This window comes from Diadema antillarum, unplaced genomic scaffold, assembly GCF_040938485.1.
Source record: "Diadema antillarum isolate AM-2024a unplaced genomic scaffold, OU_Dant_1.0 seq00000850_RagTag, whole genome shotgun sequence".
NCBI classification, from domain to species: Eukaryota; Metazoa; Echinodermata; class Echinoidea; order Diadematoida; family Diadematidae; genus Diadema; species Diadema antillarum.
In genome coordinates, this window is record NW_027271723.1 from 525,718 (window position 1) to 540,907 (window position 15,190).

The 15,190-nt window shown below is 38.7% G+C and overlaps 1 protein-coding gene across 1 annotated transcript in view; it reads right to left on the bottom strand.

Moving 5' to 3' along the window:
• Positions 1-846: 846 nt before the first annotated feature.
• The window catches only part of LOC139740369 (uncharacterized), a 42,972-nt gene continuing 28,628 nt past the window's right edge, over positions 847-15,190 (bottom strand). The window contains exon 4 of the mRNA XM_071650962.1: positions 847-3,218. The gene's annotated coding sequence lies outside the window, so the exon portion shown is untranslated. The remainder of the gene's footprint in view (positions 3,219-15,190) is intronic.

A 15,190-nucleotide genomic window follows, 5' to 3' on the forward strand; every position in this document is an offset into this window, starting at 1 on the left:
ATGCTGCTTCACAATGTCAATGAAAAAAATGACAACGAATTATTGTTAAAGTTCGCTATAATGCCGAAGTTTTAAATCTCAGTCCAAAGTTAAATTAGTCCGACAATGGTAAGAGGTTTGTTTTTGCGAAGGTTATAGTAGTCCGAAAGATGTTGTTTTCGGATGAACAAACTTTTCTTCTTCTTTTTATTTCAGACGGGCCCGCGCCGTATAGAGCGGTTATGTTGCGAATCGGAGCGCGAGAACAATTCATTTTCAGAGTATGGCAATACAAATTTAAGCAGAACAAATATGGCGACTTAGGGAAGGAAAATCACACATATATCAACTCGGTCGGCACTGAAAAATAATCTCGACAGAATCATGCGAAATCACACGCATATCTTCCCAGCAACGCACTTGAATTTAAATCGCAAAGTTTAATGCAATTTTGGGGGATTTGCCTTTGATATTTCAAATCAAGTTTAAAACGTTAAGTGTCTACAAACGGGCCTAGGTTTCCGATCCCGCTCTCTAGTCTCTGAAAATCTCTCTAGAGATTTGGGAATTGTGCGTTGTCGTTACTAACCCGCGCAAGATTTATGCATGAACTAAAACATTATTGTTGCTCATGTCAGTAGGCATGTTTTGGCGGCAAAAGGAAAGATATGGGTACCGATCCGCATCGTGATCCAAATCTTACTACATGTATGTACAGGGGAAATTAATTTTCATTTATAAGTCGACAAAATGTCAACTTACGCGTAAGTCGACATTCGCGTAAGTCGACGTGTTTTGCTCAGTCCCGATTATGTCGACTTACTCGAGGTTGACTGTACATTCATGTCACAAGATCTCGCAGCCCTTCAACAATGGAAAGAATCATTAGATTGCGCATACGAGAACGCAAACCTCAACATACACGCAAGCATACAATAATGCAATTGCATTTCATGCTCTCAGTTGCGAATGCCCCAGAGAGATGCACGTTATTCTCTGTTGTCGTATATGGTAACAGGTCACATATAACATTTGGTACTTAAAAGTACACTTCCTCTTTCAAGTCCCGTCAAAGTATGATGAATCAATAAAATATCAGACATTTCATTATTTTTAAAAAAAGAATTGATTATCACAGCTAAGTACAAAAATGCAGAGAAACCTGCCAATTATATTGCTCCACCTCAGCTCAGCTGGGAATAACTTTTCAAAAGTAAACACACAGTGTATAAAAATAAAGGCAAAGTTGAATCAATGTCCCAATCACCCTCATGTTGAAAACAGCAACAACATATTGCAAACACTCAGAATACAAAAATAGTGTCTGAAGACGAAATGACCGACTGCCACTGAACCCTCGAGAACCAATTTCAAAACCATCTCGCTAAAGGGCACTAATGACAACTGGCAATTGGACGAAATTACTACCATAATGATTGAGTGCATCTACCCCTTCCTACGAAGACTTTGGAAATGGGCAAGCATGACTTTTTTTTTTCACCTAACATGATCACAACCACACGACGACCTAAGTCATATCTTGAATTATGCTAAGCAATGCTTTGACTATCATTCTTTGGCCTTATTACGTCTTATGTGCACCAAGGGATGGTTTAATCAGCATGTTATTTACACAGCAGTTCAGCTCACAATTCTTCAACAGCCTCACAGAATACATTTTTCCCTTTCTATGATAAATTTCTACATGAAGCTCTAAATTGAACTGAAATGAAATACGTGTATATTTAGTAAATCATTAGAGCTGTTATGGTCGCTGCTGATTATTCCTTTGAAGTATAAGAAAAATATCATATTCTCTGGAAAAAAAAAAAGAATGTATGGTTATGTTGTTGAAAAAAGTGGTGCAATATATTATGAGCTATCAAAAGAACTGATGTTAAAAAGCTACATGTAAGATTCCTATGGTCTTGGTAACTCCACTATCAATCAATATTCATGAATTCAAACTCCAGACGTTTCGAGTAATTCTATCGGTTTTCAGCTAAAAATCGATCCTTGGTCAAGAATATGCCTGCAGGCGTTGTACGTCATAACCTGCTACCAATGCTAGGTGGTCAACAGAGGGCGCTGTAGTTTTGCCGCCCGAAAAGCATGTTTTCAGCTAAAATTTCACAAGCCCAATGTTGAAAGTACAGTTTCATGACACAGGGAGTGTTCATCCACAGGAAAAAAAAAAACAAAAAATCCCTTCCTTATCACTACAGGCCAATTTGAAATGTTTTCACATGCTATCAAAATATTAACTCAAAGGGCAAAGGTCATCTTCGAGATAGTTGAAGTGTCTGTCCAGTATCACAGGATTGCAACTGTTTCGCAGGCAATTGGTTCTTGCACGACATAACGATGTAAGTAACATCCTTATCATTTATGACCATGATAATATTCAGCATTAAAATAAGTGCCAATGTTTATTTACAGAGTCTCCGTGAACACACAAGACACACTCACACCCACATACAGAGCGACACAGCACGATAAATTTCATTCAAACATTAATCACCTTCCTTATAATTATATGTACAGATCTTCATTCGTTGATATGTGCTATATATACAGAACTTTCCTCTTTTTTTTTTTGCATGATAAAAAGGCATAAGTACTATGACCCCTATGTTTGTGGCTTTACGGGATACCATGAATAACATTATCATAAATACGTAAAACTGATAGTACTTTCTGACTCAGTTTAAGCTTTCATACAAATCAAAGAAGGCACAAAACAACACACACTGGAATAAAATGTGCTGAAACAGACTTGATTCATTAAAAATGACAAGAACAGGTACAATATGTAAGTGAAACGTGTAATAATCAAGCTACTTGTTGTATAGTCTTGAGCTATGGGATGGACTTATATAGAAAAACATTCTTTTTTTTTTTCCTGTGAAACAAAGAACCTCGGTTTCAAAAGTATTTTAACACCCAATGGACTACAACTATCTCTGGTGTTTACAGCAACAATTGGACCCACTACTACATAGTATTCGTCCATTTTGACTGCGACAGGTAACTTTCACATTTGGTCTGTCCCTTTATCCTTTATCCTTTCTTTAATGGGAGGTCACAGTTCACAGTTGGAGGTCACAGGTCGCAGGTCACAGGTCGCAGGTCACATGAAAATGAAGCTGGCATGGTCACCATCTTTGTTGCCATCTGATCAGAAAGGCTCCTTGCCCATGCTGTTGGTGCATACCAAACTTTGGGGTGACACATCTTGCCTGGAAATGAAAATAGAAAGAAAACAAAATCAATTTATTAGATGAGAAATGGATGAATGCTTATGGATTTTATATTGCCACTAAAAAGACAACAGTGACTCACGGAGCCTGCTTGTAAAAGTAGAAGGGTTGATGTGAGGTGGGTGGGTACTGGAAGGCATGTTGATATCTATAATAATTATATAATGATAATAATAATAATAATAATAATAATAATAATAATAATAATAATAATAATAATAAGAAGAATTAGAATAATAATAAGAATAACAACAACAACAACAACAACAACAATAATAATAATAATAATAATAATAATAATAATAATAATAATAATAATAATTAAAGTACATTCATATTGAGCCGTATCTATCATTAGGGATACTCTCGGTGCATGAGAGCCAGTAAGAGGAAGAGTTTTAAAGACCATTCAACATGGGAATTCCATGGAGCGGGAAGGCTGGCCCAGCTTGGATGCATATGAGAATCCCTGTAATGAATTGTGTGCAGCTTTATCACTCATCTCTACGTCAGTAAACACACAGCCAAAGAATCTCGAATGAAGTCGACCATTACCTTTGAGCATGCGCTTTGAAGCACATATTCGCCTACTGGTGCTATTCGCCGTTTTCGAATGTACACCAGTGGGCAGCAATGACATCGAGCCACTCATGACGCCCAACACTACCAGTCCTGTACACAGATATTCCAATACTATGCCTCCAAAAGACATACAATTATTATGTTAGTCATGCTGAGATGAAGTACAAATCATAACAATAATACTGATACTGGATACTGGAGATGAGTTGCCCTGGGAATTCAGAGAGGTTTTTTCAGCAAATCCATCTCTAATCATGACCAAAAGACTCTCTGAGGATATTGAGTGGAGGGAACAATTAACATGCTAAATCTAACAAACATCGTAATAAAGAAACAACCCCAGTGACTACACTGAGCCTGTGTTAAGATTGCTTCAGCCAGCAGATTGTGGCTGAGGAACATGTGAAAAAAATTATAATCCGTGTGAGTCACACAGTAATGTGTAAATGTTTGTTCAGATTTTGGAATGTTTTACCACTAATCATACGTGTAAAAACTATTAGGCCTATATCATTCCACGAATGAAGATGACAAAAATATATATCTTCATTAAACAGTCCCTGCTACTATAATATCCTAGTGCTTTTATTCTGCATTTGAAAATTTAGCCTTTTTTCTGTTATGATACCAGTGACTCAAATTAAGGGTGTGATGCCATTAGGAATTCCAGTATTGCTGACTCTGGTGTGACGCATAACTTCATCCTTACAAAAACATTACTGCTACCATGACCAGGACAAGAATTGATATAAAAAAAAATAAAAATTACACTTGTTGCTGGCCTAGAAGAAAGAATAACATGGGAACGTGCCCCACAAAAGTTTGGCCCCGCAATGTTGGCCTTCGGAGGCGAGATTTTGGTGGGTGCACACTCTGCGCACTCGCCAAAATCAATTTGTACGAGGAGAATTGTCATTAGACAATCTCACACCTCCCTATGTGTGTGTGTTGGAACGTGGAACGCCCACCAACGTTATCTTTGTTTTTGTTGGTGGTGGAGGCAGTCGTGTCCCCGTGGACCTGTGGACCTGTGGACCTGTCCACTAAGATATCAAGATCTGGTTGATAGTTTCTGGTATGCATCTCCATAGAATGCTGTGAAATGCACAAAGCAAGAAAATCACTTTGACTGACTTCTGTGAAGGAGTTAATACTCGGTGTATAATTGCTTAATACTGTGAAGTGGGACTGATGAAAATGAAGATGAGCATCAGATCTCGTGTACTTCAATCATTTTATCACGCTCCTGTCTCATCAGAAAGGAGCGAGATGAGACAAGAATTTATGTACCCCATTGTGGCAGAAAAATGTGTATTTCCCTTAACCATTTTTCTTTTTTCACCACAAAGTATGATTTGTAAACTTTGCAGAAGCAACAGAACATTAAGAAATGCAATGTTCACAGGTTCTCACTTTATTCTCTTATCCCTCCCCCTTCACTGGAATCACCTCCACTCCCTTACCCGTTGACGTGCATATAATCCATGCCCTATGGAGCAATGTAGCTAGGGAGCCACTTAGCACACATGCTAGATGAATACCACCACATTAACATTCAGTCCACGATGGGTACCCTTCTATACAGCTGAAGAGGAGGAGCATGGCCAATAATGCAGCTTGTTCATAGACACAACTGCCTCAGACTTTCTTGTTTAAGCCATTAGCAACTGAAACGCCTAACACCACCCGTCTTATTACTCTCCATAACGCCTTAAAACCGTCCATCCTTTTTTTTTTAGTTTTATACTTTACAATTTTTTTTTCATATAGAATGTTAATTGAAAGGTGAGCTATTTTACATTATTTACAAAGTTGTCCAAATAAGAGCAATATTGCTCTACCTTCCAGGGAACCATAGGCCATTATGAACAGAATCTTCACTTGCTAAAGGGTTGAAATCCTGATGCAACATCCACTGGACACCCAAGTCCCTTTTCCACATTGGGGTGACATGCGTCATAATGACAGCTCAAACTGCTACACAAAGTTGTTCCACGAATCATATTGCACTCTTCTTAACAGGTGTATTCATATTTTTGGAGAGAGGAGGTTCGTTGAAAATTGATGATTTTTTTTTTTTTTTTTTTTTAGGGGGGGGGGGGGAGGGGATGACATTTGCAGAATTGCCTTTCAGCCTTTTGAGCAGTTTTGGTTACCTAGCAACTGTAATGTGAAATCCAAATTGAACTGTCGTTCTAATGGCTGACTGTTGCAAATATTGCTGATGACACTTTGCCGGTCTGGAGGTAGAAACATGTAGGGATGCAGCTATGGGTATACATGCGTGTAAGGCTAGTAAAAGACATTCCTGATCTAACTAACATTATGGTATTTCGACAGGAAAATACCAATGTTTTTGTACATATGAGTTTTGATATCACTTTCAATATGATCTCAAAAGAATGCAAGCTTACTTTAATTTGGATTAAGCAGACATACACACAGAGCATGCCATATAGACAATTATATCTTGAGGCTATGAGGAAGAAACAGGAAAAATACCAATGTTTTTGTACATATGAGTTTTGATATCACTTTCAATATGATCTCAAAAGCATGTAAGCTTACTTTAATTTGGATTAAGCAGACATACACACAGAGCATGCCATATAGACAATTACTTCTTGAGGCTATGAGGAAGTTTTACTTCAAATTGACTCATGCAACCCTGATACTAGCAGCCTCCTTGAAGCCGATTTATCGGTTATGATTCGCCGGCATGACGCGCATAAGACATGAGACTTGTACATTTTAGTACCCAATGAGCCATATTCCCAAATTAGCAGCGAGTGCCAGTGCAAACAGCGTTTGACATGTCGTATTTGTTTTGGGAGCCAGAGAGATGGCCTGTGTGGACTGTGCACCCCCATTTGTGAATACTTGAGAAGGGAGAGAATGTCAACACCAGGAAATGTACAGGAGTAATTGTTGCTTCTTTTTTTTTTTCTTTTGCTATTTTACTTCTTGGTCAAAGGTCACGACTGAATCTGTGGTACATCAGGATTTGACGATGCATCTAAAGTAACAGGCAGTGTATGACATTCCTGTATTTCAGTTTTAATATATTCGATGCTTCGATCTCTGCTTCTGATTTAAGGTTTTTGAATTTCGTTTAAAATGTTTCAGTTTTTAAAGAGTTTGAGGTACTGTGATGAAGCAATCATCAATATTAATATGCACATTATTAATAGGACTAGGAATGTAACACAAAAACACTGCATCTTTGGAATCAAACTATTTGAAAATATATTACCCATTATTAAATAAAGACATCGACTGATCTTGAAGTACAGTCGTCAAATACTTTTTATTTCGTGATGATTGTTATCTGACTTTTTATTGTACAATACGCACATGCCCACACAGACACCACTTACACACAGACTTGAAACCAGTACCACAATATACATTTTGCATACTCATAGTATATTCATGCTTTCACCACCAAGTAACAATCAAATAATACTTCACTGTAAAGTGGGAAATTTTCACACATCTGTAATTATTGTTTATACAGATTTAAATGACCTCTATATGAAAGGCAGTTAAAGGACAAGTTCACCTTCATAGACATGTGGGTTGAGTGAATGCAGCAATATCAGTAGAACACATCAGTGAGAGTTTGAGCAAAATCAGACAATCCGTTAAAAAGTTATGAATTTGTGAAGTTTCTGCTCAGTCACAACTGGAAGAAAAGACTACTATAGCTTGTGATGTCACATGAGTACAACGATATAAAGAAAGAATAAAGAAAATTCAACATATTTCCATTTTTCTCGCATAACAAAAGAACACTCGACTTCTCTCTTTCAGAAGGCAGGGGGAATAATATTACCCTTAACATACATCAGCAGCAAGTCGAAGAAATGTGCGCTTTATTAAAAAAGTAAAGTTTTGTGAAATTCTCTTTTTATTTTCCTTATATAATTGTACGCATGTGACATCATACACTGTAGTAGTCTTCTCTTCCAGCAGTGACTGCGCAGATACTTAAAATATTCTAACTTTTGAACGGATTGTCCAATTTTGCCCAAACTTTCACTGATGTGTTCTACTAATATTGCTGCATTCTCTCAATCCATATGTACATGAAGGTGGACTTGTCCTTTAAGATCATATCTCCCAGTCTTCACATTCACTTCACTCCACATTCAAGCACTTCAGAGAGGCATCACTGTACATTTACCCCTGTCTGACCAGGGAGGTGGAAAGTCTCTTCCCACCTCCCTGGTCAGACAGATTTATCCTACTGGAAGACCCATGACTCATACTTAAGGGTATCTATGGATTTCAGTCACGAAACAAGCTTCTGGGACACCCCACTCATAGTAAAAGCACATCCTCAATCTTCTGTACAGTCAACCATGGGGGGGGGGGGGGGGGGCGGGGTGGCAAGACACAGTATGTACATGGTACATGCTAGACAAATATAGACACATGCTGCAATCATAATGCTACGCATTAAAGGGTAACATGAATGAATTAAAGAGAAATTTGCAAATAATTTCTAGAAATTTCTGTAGTGACATGCTGTTGGCTGGGTCAGATAAAATCACTCCAACAAAAAGGGAGTGTTAAACAATGATCACCAACCGTGTATAATGTCCAATTTTCCAATCATGCATGTATGGAGTTAGCATGAACACATTCATAGATGTTTTTCATCATGTGCGGTATCTTTTTTTTCCCCACAACAGAAGAAGACACCTGCATTTGTAATATAGCAATCACCATCTCCACGCAATAGCCCTGGTATCTAGGAGATTGAAGAGATCGCAACATCCATTATTTTGATAAATTGACGAGTCCTTCCCCTCCGATACTTATCATTGGTACATGCAGTGCCACAAGGACAGTGGGATCAGAGTAAACCTGGGAGGGTAGACTTTCTCAACCCCTTATCCAGACAGAGAGTGTCACTGGGCGGCTCATCAGCGATGATTGGTTTTCATAATAGGGGCATTAATGAACGAGGAAGTGTCAAATTTCAACATGGTGTTGATGAGTTATGACAGTGGGGTGCTCTACTCATTGGATCAAATTAGACGGGAGAGACAAAATAACACACAGGCTGGATGAGGGTCCTGACAGATGAGACAAGTTTACGAGCGTGTTCAAATTCCACGCTTACAGCTGTATCTTCACGATGCCGGTTGCTCATAGCAACCAGAAAAATTGCTCATGGCTTTCCCAACATAGCACAGACTAATGAAGCATGCAAACTGGATTCATGTCCTGTGACACTTTTCACAGCTTACTGCACTGCCAAATCCTCCAGGGAAATTCTTCATAAATGCAAATATGCTACCTACTTGTCCTAAATCCCAACCCCTGCAGTTACTTGGTATTCAATTGGTCCTGAAGAATGCACCTCACAATGAGAAACACTCGTCAGAAGCACCTGTGCTCTGTTTACATTCCATGCACACTCACATCTAAGACCAAATAGCACAGAAAGTCACATTCAAATATGCTGCGGCACATTGTGCCATACGCTTGAATGACTGAATGAACTGCGGTATAATGGCTTAGGCCGGTTTTCACACCGGTCATAAGACGCAAGTGCAATGCTGAATTACAATTATGATTAAAAGTACGATTAGAATTATCATCCATACACACAACCGAGGCAGGCTTCGCAGATTCTTTGGTTTTGAATCTCAGAGCAAGGAGAGGAGGTGTGGTTTCTTTCTGAGTTCCCATCAATCCAGCACTCTTGAGCTTTAAGTAATGCCCTCTTTGACTGCAGTGCGGGGATTTGAGGAGCGCGATTTTTTAGTGAAAGTGGTTGAAAGGTCACAGTAACCTCTACCTCCCAAAACACGATTTGGAAGTCAATCTGTGCACACGACCGTTTCATTCCGTAATTCTGGAGAATTGCGACTGGAAAATATCCCCCAACCATCATTAGAATCACACTTGGAATTACGATATAAACCACCCTCTGCAATTTCAGTTTGTATATATGTAAACATGGCCAAAATGCATCATTTGAATTATGATTCTAGCGATGCGTCATTAAGAGTCATGATTCAAATAATGCACCCTTGGTGCGTGTGAGAACAGCCTTAGAATCTTGTTAATGTCAAATTTCAGTGGGTTTGCTACACTATATCTACAACTCCAATGCTGGCAGTGCCTCAAGGTTTCAGGGAAATTCACCATTAAAAGAATTGCAGGATTTAGATAGAGTTCATGTGGCAAACAAGCAAAGTGGATTTTGACCGATTACCTGGTGACTCTCGCCACACTGCATGACTGCAGTACATGGCAGCGGCTACAATGCACCAAGTTCACAAATTATTAGTGCTAATGGGAAAAGCTGACAGTCAGAGAACAGTTTCTGGGCAACTGGTATGTCTTTTAAACCTTGAAAATGTAATGTCTGTTTACCATTGGGTCCTATCTTCTCATCAGAATTTCCAAGTGGATTCACAGAATTGTGCAAGGAAGCGTGAAATACTGATTGCCTTTTTGACTGGGGTGAAAAAAAAAGAAAAAAAAAAGAGGTGCAAATCATAGTGGAATATAAATGAAGTATACGATGACTCACATGTACAATGTAACAGGAAGCACAGAATAAGGCATGTGTAATAAAATTATTACATCATTCTCTGCACTGGTGTAATTCAACACAGTCAAAGTATTTTCCTGGAGTCTACTTGACTTGATTTCCTACATGTATGTGACGTGATCAGTAGGAGCATAAGCCATCATCACTAGACTTATTCAAAGACAGCAAAGGCGAACAACCCTACAGTGATTCATGATTTAACTAAATCAGTGATCTGCCATAGCAATCTCATACACACCTTTGCAAAGAGTGCAAATGAGAATGCATGCCAAAGATAAACCTACTTTGTTTAATAGCATGCTATTGACTACATGTGTATTTACCCCTTTCACAAAACCCACCAAAACTTGTTTGTGATCTTTACCAGAATCTGTTCATTTCCTTTGATTAAATCTTGTCAAACACTCATCAAATGTGAATTAAGCTATTGCATGACCTCTACTTGTAAGTTCCAGAAATGGCAAACATGTAATAAATTAAAAAATTTACTACTTATAAATCTGTTTTCCACATCTTCTGTCAAATGCAAATGAAAAGGAATTCTTTTACAAACATATATCCCATACATGCTAACAGAGACTGTAATTTGCTACACGTAGCTGTTGGTGTACAATGAAAAGTTACAGGTACAATGTACACTGTATTTGTAAACCCTGCCATGACAAAACAATAATTTCACAAGTCCCTTCAATATTTTTTGACTGGTATTTCATATCAACCACATTGCATCCCTTCTCTTCTGCAAGTTCATGGTCTTATCATTGATTATCTGTAAACATACATTGTACACTTATTGTTTTTATCTCATTGCCAAATGTCTTCTTGAGTAGAGGGAACCCAAATTCAAACCTTCAACAGCATAAAGATTTGAGAGCTTAAGAGAGACAACTTTACAAACGGATGTGTAAAGGCAAGCAAAATATATGTCTGTATAACTGTTCACTTGAAAATAGTAGATGAAAGACCACATATCATGACACATATGGCACGGATAAATTCATCAAAATGTTTAATGCCAGTAAGACTGTGGCAGTTGTAAATTTCCAATGGGCATTACAAACAGGTACCCTTCCACCCACTACACACAACAACGATTTGCTTCATCACTGAGCTCTTTGTATGCCCATATGCTTTGTGCGCAGGTAGTACAGTCGCCACTGTTTAATCGGGACCTGTGTAAATACGAATGCCACTCTTGTGGAGATACTCTCACAGAAACATTTCAAATGCAGCATGAAATGTCATCTGTAACAGGACACTTATTTTCTCTGATAATCATTCAAAAAAGAAAACAACTTTGCATAAAGTTTCATTCTGAAGAAAGAATGAAATTGAATAAATGAATGAGCGATGATGTCTCTGTTTTTTGTTCTAACTTGGGTTGGAATCAAGTGCGAGCATGGTTAGCATCATAAGTGCTCACAGACCAAGCCACATGAGGTTATTCAGAACCAGTTTCCATGGTAGTAAGTGGCTATGAAATCGCACTTTGATACTCTACAGGGACAGTGGCTTGGTAGAATATTTGACCATTAAAGCGGTGGCGACTGTGTACTAGATGACGGATGCTGCAGCATTTATGAGTGCTTGCAAACTGTGCATATTTGAAGTTCTTCCATCTAATTAGCCTCTAAAGTGGTACATTATAACTGACTCTCACGGTCACGTTGAATTTTCCATCGTCTACGTGACAATTCCTGGGGGTTGTTTTCAGGGGAGACCCAGATATTTGGCCACATGGAGATTAATTATTACCATAGATAAGAATCCATTAGTTCCGTGACTGGGTTCATACAGAGGATGTGCACTGACTAGCAAATGCATTTCATATTTCTGTATCAAATGGTCTCCAGGAATGACATCCGCCCGAAGAATGAATGTCATGGCATTACAATTGAGTACGTTAGCCCAGTTTTTTGGTTGATGACTAACTATATCTGGGAATATTTTCAAGCACTGAGTGGAACACATAGCTTTTAACTTTTGCTCGAGTGAAATGAACATCTTTCATAATAAATTTGTCTCATGAATGACTTATCAGGGGCGGATCCAGGGAGGACCGCAACCGGCGCACGCCCCCCCTTTATTTTTTGTTGAAACAAAAGAAATAAAAAGAAAAAATGGGGGAGGGGTGCGTGCGCCCCCATTTAATTTTGTAAACGCGCCCCCTCTTTACGGAATTCCTGGATCCGCCACTGCTTATCTATGTTAAATTGCATATTGTTACTCTTGACTTTTAAAAAAAAAAAAGGTCTGAAGACATCACTCCACCACTGGCTGCCTATTAACCATCCCATCAACTTTTTGGTTATTCTTCTTGGCAGATATTTCACCAGCTTACCCATAATGTATACCTTACAAAAGCTCACTATTACCTCTGCCAAGGTTATGTTTTTGCCGCCATTGGTTTGTTTGTTTGTCTGGTTGTCCATTTACCAAATAACTCAAAATGTTAGGAGCGGATTTGGATGATATTTTTTAGGATGATGGTTGATAACAACACAAGGAACAGATAATCACATTTTGGTGGTGATCGAGAACACGGTCTGGATCCAGGAATTTGTTGAATTTTTGGATGGATTCTTTATAATTGGAAGGATTCTTTATCATTGGTAGGGTCCATCATGAACGCAAGATGGCACACTTGTTTTTGTGACTCTCAGAGCCATTGCACTGTAGACTAAAAGTACGGTGAAGGCCACTATGGCTGGTCGGCAGTGAGGGTCTGTTTTGATGGTCAAGGAATCTAGTAATACAGATGGTATGAATGTAGGACCATAACAAACATAGGGTGAAAATCACAATGTGGATGGAGATGAGCTGCATGGCAGAGGTTTTGTGCTCTCTGCATGCTTTTTATCAGTTCTCAATCATTTCTCAACAAGAAATGGCTGGAGTAATCAATGTGTTGGAGAAGTTTGATAAAGTCTTGGGGAGGAACTAGCGTAGCATTCAAAACATCAATTTTAGGATTACCTAATATACACAGGCAATGTAGACTGAGGGGAGGTGTTCAAGACATAACTGCGTGTATACTGGAGCAATGGTCGTGTGTGGGGTGGGTGGGGGCGTCTTGAGTACCCCAAATGAAAAAGATGCCATCCTCATTAAGCCCTGTACTGCAACGGATCATTGAGTCAAAGCGATGACTCATGAACCCCTTGGAAGAGAGAGAGATGCCGATTCTGAGGAGACATGAAATTACAACACCCCTCCAGGAGCTTCCCCATCCCAATATTATTATGCCTGCAACACATTCCATCTACCCGATACTATATCATTCTGTTTGCTGTAAGTATGTCTGCCGCGTTGCTCATGCTGTCATACGATATCATGTCAAGTTAGCTATGTGATATGAAAATCAAAGGGAAACTATCTACATCTGCACCAGTAGTTTGAAAAAAAACTAAGGATTCTGTCCTTACCAGCTTAAAGGTCAAGATAGTCATTTAGTGCCTAACAAATATAAATAGCAAAAATATACAGGCTATTTCCAATGACTATTAAATATCTGCTGGTAATGTTCACAAAGTCATTAGGAATAATACTTCCGACTTGTAAAAATATGTGTACTTGTATATCCTCCCCCATAAAAAGAACAAAAAGAACCAATTATAAACAAACAAACAGGGAAATATAATACATCAATAGCATCTTGGCTTTTCACTGTCACGCAATGATATAAGGCACGAGACTGTAAGATTATAGCGCTGATATTGTTTGTGATGAGAGGGGGGTATGCACATGACTGCCAGAGCCTTTAATAGGTATGACTCATGGTGTATTGGTTTAGGGTAACATTAAGGCGGTACGAAGAAGCTTTAGGAGAATATCTAGAACTGACAGCTACTGCAAGATCTGTCAGGAATAGTGCAGCTTTAATAACAATGATGATCATTCTTTTATTGGTCCATGGCATTAGATTTAAAAACTGGTCCTGTAAAGCTTCTAAAAATGAGCTGACACCATGACTCATATTGCTGGAATCTTGAAGCATGGATTTTCTACAGTTCTGCAAAGCATGCAGGGAAAGAGACAGGGTGTGTTTTAAAAGTGCATGGAAGAAAAGAATTCATATATTCTTCTTTTCCTTTGTAAAGGGAACAATGTCAGTGTCAATCTTAAAGGAACTACAACATCTGAATCTTTGTTGTTGTAAAATGTGAAGGGGGGTGGGGTGGTCAATGATAACTAATGCACAATTTTGATACAAGTTGAGAGGTACTGTAAAACAAGGAATGTTCCCATGTTCTTTAATTTCGCAAATTTTGGGAGAACCAGGTTTTGCGAAATTAGACTGCAAGCTAAAGATCTTGTCTACAATATTCGCATTAAATGATAGAGGCAACTCGCAAAAATTTCATGATGCGAATACGGACGTCGGCTCCCATTCGGAAAAATATCATGTTTTACAGTAGTCAATTCCGGTGACACTCAGTTCAGACATGCAGTTACATTTGGCAAAGCTTTTCTCAGAAAAAAAGAATCATCTTTCCTCTGTAGTCAGCACTTACAAAGAGATGTGCACGATGTGTGTGTGTGTGTGGTTGCCTTAAAGCCGATAAGACACTTATCAGTCTACCCAGTATGAGTCAACAATGGATTCGTCCTGCAAGTCTCATGAGCAAATAGAAATGACACAACCCCCCAGTTAATAACTGACAGATCACATTGATAGCGTCTAGACTCGTGCTACATAATTGGACAAGGCTGACCATGCAATTTTACATGGGTTGAAATAGACATTGAGGGATAATGGTTACGGTGGGACATATATCTAAGAGGAGTACAGATG